The sequence below is a fragment of the Ailuropoda melanoleuca genome, chromosome 2 (genome assembly GCF_002007445.2).
Source record: "Ailuropoda melanoleuca isolate Jingjing chromosome 2, ASM200744v2, whole genome shotgun sequence".
Taxonomy (NCBI): domain Eukaryota; kingdom Metazoa; phylum Chordata; class Mammalia; order Carnivora; family Ursidae; genus Ailuropoda; species Ailuropoda melanoleuca.
The window spans coordinates 83,104,322-83,112,547 of record NC_048219.1 but is presented as its reverse complement, the minus strand read 5'-3'; the positions used below and the strand labels follow the sequence as shown (position 1 = coordinate 83,112,547).

At 43.9% G+C, this 8,226-nt stretch overlaps 1 protein-coding gene across 5 annotated transcripts in view; it reads right to left on the bottom strand.

Annotated features, from left to right (window-relative positions):
* Nucleotides 1-6,470: 6,470 nt before the first annotated feature.
* CD101 (CD101 molecule) overlaps nt 6,471-8,226 on the bottom strand; it is a 38,184-nt gene continuing 36,428 nt past the window's right edge. For 3 of the 5 annotated variants that reach the window (XM_011230301.3, XM_034654163.1, XM_034654161.1), the window contains one exon: nt 7,887-8,138. The gene's annotated coding sequence lies outside the window, so the exon portion shown is untranslated. Of the gene's footprint in view, nt 7,510-7,886; nt 8,139-8,226 lie in introns of those variants that run through there. The other 2 variants (XM_034654164.1, XM_034654165.1) reach the window with 1 other exon arrangement.

Sequence of the window (8,226 nt, the reverse complement as noted above, 5' to 3'; positions counted from 1 at the left end):
AATGTTAAGTAACACAATTACATATACAATGATCATAGTCATGTGAAAAATGCTTAACTACAACAAACTATTAACTTTTATTTTTGAGAGAGAAAGAGAGAACCCTGAGCATGCACGGGATGAGGGCAGGGACAGAGGGAGAGGAAATGAGAGAATCTTAATCAAGGTCCACAGCCAGCCAAAGGACTGCACATGGGGGCCCATGCAGAGCTTGAAGCGGGATGAAGGTGGGGGGTGGGGATTTGCTGGATCTCAGGACCCTAAAATCGTGACTTGAGCCGAAACGAAGGTCAGATGCTTAACCAAATGAGCCACCCAGGTGCCCCACAACAATTAAGTTTTAAGACTCTACATTGTATGGTTCCATTCCCATGGCTCTGAGAGGTTGGGTTGGGAGATGGGTGCGATTTTATTTTGTGCAACTCACATGTGTTACCGTTAGGATTGAAAAAAAATCCAAATGTCTTTCCATTAAAAGCAGAGACATAGAAAAAAATGAGGGAATGACCCAAACAACAATCATGCTTATTTAAGATGGTAGGGTTATCGGTGGCTCTTTTATTTTTTCTGCATTTTTCTGTATAGCATGTGATGCTGTCAGCCTGTCGGCGGAAAAGCAGTTGGAGGACCCACATTTCCACTCCTCTGCACTGCGCCTCTTAAAAACTCCTTCACTTCTCAGTCCTGCTGGCTGGTCCTGACCTTTCTATAATCCTTTCTTTCTTGTATTGTCTTTTTCCCGCCCATCCACTTTTTGGTATCTCACTTCAAACCTTATAGCAAGATTATCTTTTCCCCTATTCCCTTAATTCTATATGAGTTATTTTGCTTAATTCCAACCTTATCCTCAACCCAGATTCCAAATATCAATAGAAAGCAAGGACACTTCTCACTCATTCCCTAAAACCCTTGCCTCTTCACAAGTTACAGACACCGTAGTCTCAGGACCTTGGTGACTGTGCCCTGGTGTCACTCTGAGTTGCATTTCTTCAGGCACTAGGGTAGATTCCAGATTCTCAAGTGGAGAATGAAGAATTCACTCTGAAGACTTTTGCCATGAAGTTTTGAGCCTCCCCAGGTGCTGGGATCTTCGGGCCTGAGAAACTCTGGCAGAGTTCTGGCTGGCTCTGCGCCATCTCTTTGCTGAGTTAACCGAGGGGCTGGAGGAGAACAGCCTCTGTTTTCTGCTGCTGTTCTTCTGTACTAGAATGGTCTTACAGAACTCATCAACCTTTTAAAAACATGAATCGGATTCCCTTACTCTTTGCTTAAAACACTTCGACTCGGAAACTCTCCATTCAACTTAGAAAAAAAGTTTAAATCCTCATCCTGGCTCATGGAGGGCCGCATGTGACCTTGGCCCTGTCTGCTTCTCTCTCTCTCACCTTCTGCCATTCTCCTCCCCGCCGCCTGTGTTCCAGCCATCCTGACCAGCTCTCCTTGCCTCACTGCGCCCGGCTTTGTCCTACCTTAAGGCTGTTGTTCATGTTGTACTTTCTGCCTGGAATGTTTTCCTAGTTCTTTCAAAGCCTTAGACCCTAGGTCTTCAGGTCTCAGCTGAAGTATCCCCTCAGTGAGAGTTTCCATGACTACTTAATCTAAGGAGATCCTTCCTTGCTCTTCTCTGCCTCAGCACCCTGTTTGCATTGTGCATAACATTTAGTTAGCTTGTTGTTGTTTCCTTGTTGATGGTCTCTCTCTTCCTCATAGATTATATACATAGGTGCCAAGAGAGCAGGGACTGGTTCCGTTTTGCTCACCACAGTATGTAGAAATTCAATACATATCTGGTAAGTGAAATAAACTAAACCATAGAGGGGAAGGGACCTAGAGGCACCTAGCTTGCCCACCCAATCCCCTCCCACATCATCACTAATGGATTCAGCAAAGGAACTTCGGGTCACAGCAAATTCTCTATCAAAATGGCAGTTAGTTCTAATGTATATGGAGGAGGAATCTGTCTTTCCGTCCGAAGCTTCCGCTTACATATTATCTGGAGTTACGCATCATACACTTAATTCTTTTCAATGTCACTTTCAAATCTCTGAATGCAGCTCTCTCTATCCTCCCCACATCTCCTCGTATTCCCAGTCCTCAGAGAGTCTGCTCCAATTGCTGCAATCATTTTTCTCCCCTCCGGACTCCCCTACCAGCACTTTTCAATGAATGTTTGCTTCATTTGAGGCATCGCAAATAGAATTCAATATGAAGAATCCTGTGGGATAATGATCTCCTTTATTTTAGATATGACCACGATACACATGCAATATAAAGCAGCAAAAAATTTCTCTCTCCTTTCTAACAAATATGTCACGCTAGTAATTCCTATCAAGTGTGCAATCAACCAGAACCACAGCTTTCATTTTTCACGCATGAACTCGTATCTCCTTTACCTGGTGTATCTAATTGCCTGAACTTAACTCTGGGTTCTATCTTTCACCCTGATAGTGTGGCTCCATCATTCTAACCTGTCTAGATCTCTGAATCTCACTCCTGTCAGCTGACCTATTAGTGCTATCTCCTGACTCCGTGTCAACAGAACACTTGACAAGCCTACTCTCTTGGACGCCATCTGAGTTGCCAGGAGAAATGCTGAAGCAGGCAGAGCACTTCTGCACGACCTGGGGAGCTCTTCTCCGAGTAAACTTGGTGCCTGAGGCATCCTGACTTGGGCCAGCGCGGAGTGCCATGCGGCTCCTTCCGGTTTGAGTGCCTTGCTGCCGCTCGCGCATGCTCTCTACCCGTCCCTTGACTTACCAGCCTGCGAAGCGGAGCGGAAGCGGAAGTGAGGTTAATGTGGGCGATTTTTTTTTTTTTTTTTTTTTTTTTTTTTTTTGGTGAGCGGCACAGGAAGAGGCCTGGAAGCTGCAGGGGGAATGTGGTTCTTCAGGACATAGGCCCTTGCCTGGCGCCAGCCTAGTGATTCATTCAGCCACACCATCTCCCATCTTGTCGACTTGCCTGACAACATCTGTCACTTCTCACTTCTTATCTAATCTGCCACCTCCCTCCTGGTGCTCTCTCCAGCTTCCATGCCTTTGGATGAGGGCCAACTGGTTCTAGGTGAGGGATTTGCTCCGGTCCAACAATGAGAAGAAGGAGAGTTAATAACTCTTTTGATGAAGATCTGAGGCAGCCTTCCTGGGTAGCCCAGGGCATCCCCTTCAAAAGATGGAGCTCTTCCTAGCTCTTCACTTCTCCTTTAGAGCTTTCCCACCCTCCCTTTCCTGGACCGACTTCCACCTTGCTCTAAGCAGAGGTCTTCCACACAGCAGACAGAGCTTCTGGTCCTCCCCAGTAGCCGGGAGACAGCGAGGGCTGGCCTTCCTGCTGAGGGGCTTGCCGCCTCTTCTGGCATCTGGAAGTTTCTTCCTGTAAGCAGGCAGCCTCCTTCCTTCTTCCAGTCGGTGGGTTCCTTCAGACCCTGCTGGTGCCTGGTGCTGGGGATGTGACAGACCCACCTCAGCCAGAGAGAAGAGCTTGGGTGGGGCCGGGGCTGTGAGGTGGTGCTTTCTGTGGTTTGTTGGCTTTTTTTCTGCTTTCTCACTCTTATGCTAATTGCCTGATTCTTCTCTCCCATTCCTCTTTTTCTCCCACTTTCCCACTACCTCTCCTGCCAACCCTCAACACTTCTCCTTCAGTCCAGCATTAAAGAGGGGCCGTGGAAGAGGACTTGCGCGGGTTCTGTGTATGCCTGCCTGGAGCTCAGCAGGCATGTTTAAGCAATCCCTTTCCATCCTCACGCTTTTTTATCGGATGACACAATTCCTGCCCCTTTCCTAATTGCCTATGTCTGACAGAACAGCTAGAGCATGGCTAAGCGGTAGGTGGGGAAATTCTGCCCTCTTGAGCAGCTTTGATGTTAAGCTGTATACCCCACCCGAGTGTGTGCATGTACAATAAAATACACCAAATAACTTACTCCCTCTGAACCATGCTAACAGGCATGAAGAGCACAGGCACAGAGCAAACCACAGTTCAGCTCATTAATTACGCTGTCAATTCTTCTATGGACTGAATTGTATCTTCCCCAAATTCATGTAACGAAGCTCTACTTCCCAGTGTGATGGTATTTGGAGGTGGGGCCATTGGGAGATAATTAGGTTAAATAATGCCCTGAGGATGAGGCCCTCATGATGGGATTAGTGCCCTTATAAGAGAGACTCTCTTCCTCTGTGTGTGTGTGTTTCTCTCTGTTTCTCTTTCTCTGTCACATGAGGACACAGCAAGAAGTTGGCAGTCTATGAGCTGGGAAGAGGGCACGTGCCGGTTGGCTGGCATCTTGATCTGGGACTTTTAGTCTCCAGAACTGTGAGAAGCTAAAGTTCTGTTGTTTAAGCCACCCAGTCTGTGGTATTTTGTTATGGCAGCCTGTGCCGACTAAAACAAATTCCCGAGCTAATTATTTGCTACCTACCATAACATTTGTTTTCCAAATGTGCCATTTGCACTCAAATCTACATGCAAATTGAATTAGCTAATTAATACAGGTATAAAGTACCTTAGGATAGGAGTCTCTGGTGATTCCATTCCCCATTAATTCCCATATATTTATATATCTTCACTTGCAACTGCTGGATTAAACTACCCGGCTCTTCATTTAACTATAAAGCACTCAGACAATTTTGTCCAAATGTTCCTCTGTCTTGCCTTGATATGCTGACTCTTTCCACCAACTTCATACTTATCCTTCTCTAAATTAGGCTCTTGGGCTGTGGACCCAAACAATGATCCCGTTTTGTAGCAAAGCCCATGCTTGCATTCCATGTCCATACCCTGCTCTGTCCACTGTAATGTTAAGAACTAGAATGTCAAATGCAGGTATCTGGTTTCCTTTTTAGGAATAGAAAGGATTAGAATGCCCAGCTTGTCCATGGTGATAACGGTGATACCTAACATTCATGAATTCTAACTCCTGTACGTGCATATTTCATTTAACCCTTCCAACAGACTCCATGAAGTAATTGGCATCCCCTCCTTGTATGGTCGAGGTAAGTGGAACAAAGGGAGATTAACTGGCAAAGACGACACAGCCAGTGATGGATGTCAGGATTTGCGTGCAGGCAGTCTGAATCCGGAGCTCACCTTCCCAACTGTTAAGAAACCGGATGTATTCATTGGACACACTATCTAAAAGGAGCAAAGAGTCAAAGTGGAGAACCCTAAGAGGGAGGAGTTTAGCGGCCTCCATTTTATCTCCCTGCCTCTTACTTCCCACATGGGTGCACGCTCTGATGATTGCTTTTGTGTGAAAGGATTACTAAATATCACAGTCCCCATTTAGCCTGCTGTTGCCAGCTGGGAAGTCTCTTGGTTTACTCTGTTTGAATGACCCCTAGTTAATACTACACTTTCCCTCGGTCAGGAAAAGTTTCAAGCGAGGAATTTGGACCTAAAACTTAGACTTTAGAATTTGGTATGTGTGTATTAGGACCCGACGTTGGACAGAGCCAGTAACCCTTCTTCAATGTCAAAGCTAAGGGTAGGCACTCTAGACTCCTGTTCCACTGCTCCAGCTTTGCCTTAACAGTGATGGGTTTTCACAGCATCCCCATTTGTCAGTTCTAGGACTAGAAGGTTTTGGGGCCACAGAGAGTAATAAAGGCCATTCTGACATCAGTGCCATCTTATTGGGCTGGTCCTATCTTGGGTATTGGGAACAGAAGATCCTCAAAGAATTTTCTGCCACCAGCAGGATGATACAAATAGCTGCCATCAGACCATTAAACAATACAAAGATTCACTAAAGACAGACACAAGAACTTGTAGCATTTGCCTTCAGTCATGGGAACTCATAACAAAAACATGCATTGGGTTAAATGGGCATCTGCAGCAACCAGGGCAAAGAGTGCAAGGGGATCCCCTGTTTTCTAGTCCAAATTCATCTCCCTTTTTTAGAGCAAATTGGCACTTAGCATGTGACAAAGCGAGCACCTATCATTGTTTTTTTTTTGTCCCAATGGTCCTCCTGTTCTACCTTGGGTGTACAGATCTTTGCTCAAAGGAAGAGGGTAGCGTCTTTACAACTAGAAGAAGCATACTGTGAGAGACTGTTGCTTTTGGAGTTAATGCACCTGGGTTGAAATAATAGCTATGCCACTCATACTTAAGGCATGATACTTAACTGCTTTTTCCTGGTTTATGGTTTAATCTCAGCTTCACAAGTTCGTCATAAAGATCCAGTCCTCGTAACTCGTGATGGCTGCCCAATATAATGAACGTTAACTCCTTTCTCCTTTCCTCTCAGAGAGAGTGGATGATGTCCATTGTTTCTGCATTCCTAGCTCCTAGCATACGTCTTGGCACATGTGGAATATCAGAAAATGTTTGTGCAGTAAATATATCTTATGTCCCTTTACATTAAGATCCCTCACTCTGGGTTGGTCATTGAGTTGGTTCTCAAATACTTTTTGAAAGAGAGATGTTGTTTTAAAAAATGTAGGTTTAAGTTATTTACACACTGTAAGTTATTTAAGTTATATATTATTATATTTATATAAGTTGTATATTATTTACAGAAATCCCTATCTTAAGAAAACAGCTTAGTAAATTTTTACATAGGTATACACCCATGAAACCATGAAACTTTACCTAGATAAAGATAAGATACACTCATGAAACTTTACCCAAAGATAAAAAACATTTCAGTTTCCCCAGAAGGTTCTTCATGCTACTTCCCAATCAATATGCCCCCTGCCAGAGGCAATGATTATTCTGACTTCTGTCACCATAGATTTGTTTTGTTGGTTCTTGGACTTCAAATAAACAGAATCATATAGTGCATACCCTTTCGTGTCTGGCTTCTTTCTCTAAAAAAATTTCTGTGCTGTTCATCCATGGTGTCATATGGGTCAGAGTTTGTTCATTTTTATTACTGTGTAGTACTCCACAGTATAAATAAATTCTGTATCCATTCACCTACTGATGAACAATGGGGTTGTTTCCAGGTTTTAGCAATGACGGATAAAGCTGTGAGTAGTCTCGTATACGTCTTTTGGTGGATCTAGGTGCTCATCTCTCTTGGGTAAATGCAAGGAGCAGAACTGCTAAGTCATAGGGCAGGTATATGTTTAACTCATCAAAAACTACCAAACTATTTTACAAAATAGTTGAGCCGATTACACTGCCACAGCAACGTATTATGTTCTGGTAACTCTGAATTTTTACCTGTGTTTGATATTTGATATTGTCTCTTACATTTTAATTATCCTGATGAGAGCAGTATCTCATTGGTGTCTTGATTTGCAGTTTGCTGCTGATTGATGATGCCGAGCATCTTTTCAGATGCTGTGGCCATGGAAGTGCACTCCTCAAATCTCCCTTCAAGAGAACCTTCTGAAGGAAGCAGAGCGGACTGACAGCTTCCAGCAGCTAGATCTTCACATCTGTCACCATGCTCGTGCTGACGCCACATTTTCCCAGGGCTGCTTCCAGTCAAAGGCTAAGCATGGCAGGGATACTAGAGCTAGGCCGTTTCTGCACAGTGGGGGCACTCCTCCACCAGCCAACCTTTGTACAAGAGACTCCCATCAGCTGACCCAGATTATCTCAAAATTGCACTGAGTCTGAAGTTCTTCCTATGTAATCCTTCTTCCTTCCCTGTTTCCTTTTATAGATGTCAAACCTGCACCCCAGTCCAGGGCTCTCCTCACCTTCTCCAGCCCCACCCCCTTTTCCTGCATAGGCATTTCCCTCAGTAGACCCCTTGCACATCTCATCCCATCTTGGCATATGCTTCCTGAAGCCTGAACTGATATATATGGTTCCTGACTGTTCTGATAATTCTCTTTTGTAAAATCCCTGTCCAAGTCTTTTGCCTATTTTTAAATTGAGTTTCAGTCTCCCCCACTTTTTAAAAAAAAATGGATTTATAGGAGTTCTGTATATACTCTGGATGTAAGTCTTTATTAGATATGTTTTGTGACTATCTTCCCCCCCATCCATGGCTTGTGTAATCACTTTATTAATGATGTCTTTGATGAACAGAAATGTTTTATTTTAGTGATGTCCAATTAATTATTTTCTTTTGTAGTATGAAATGTGAGGTAGATGTCAAGGTTCATTTTTTTTCATACAACTATCCAATTGTATCAGCATCATTCATTAGAAGAAGAATGATTTCCCCACTGCAATGGCACCTATAGTGGAAATTAGGTAAATGTACATATGTAGGTATATTTCTGGATTCTATTCTGTTCCATTGGTTTCCTTGTTTATACTTGCCCC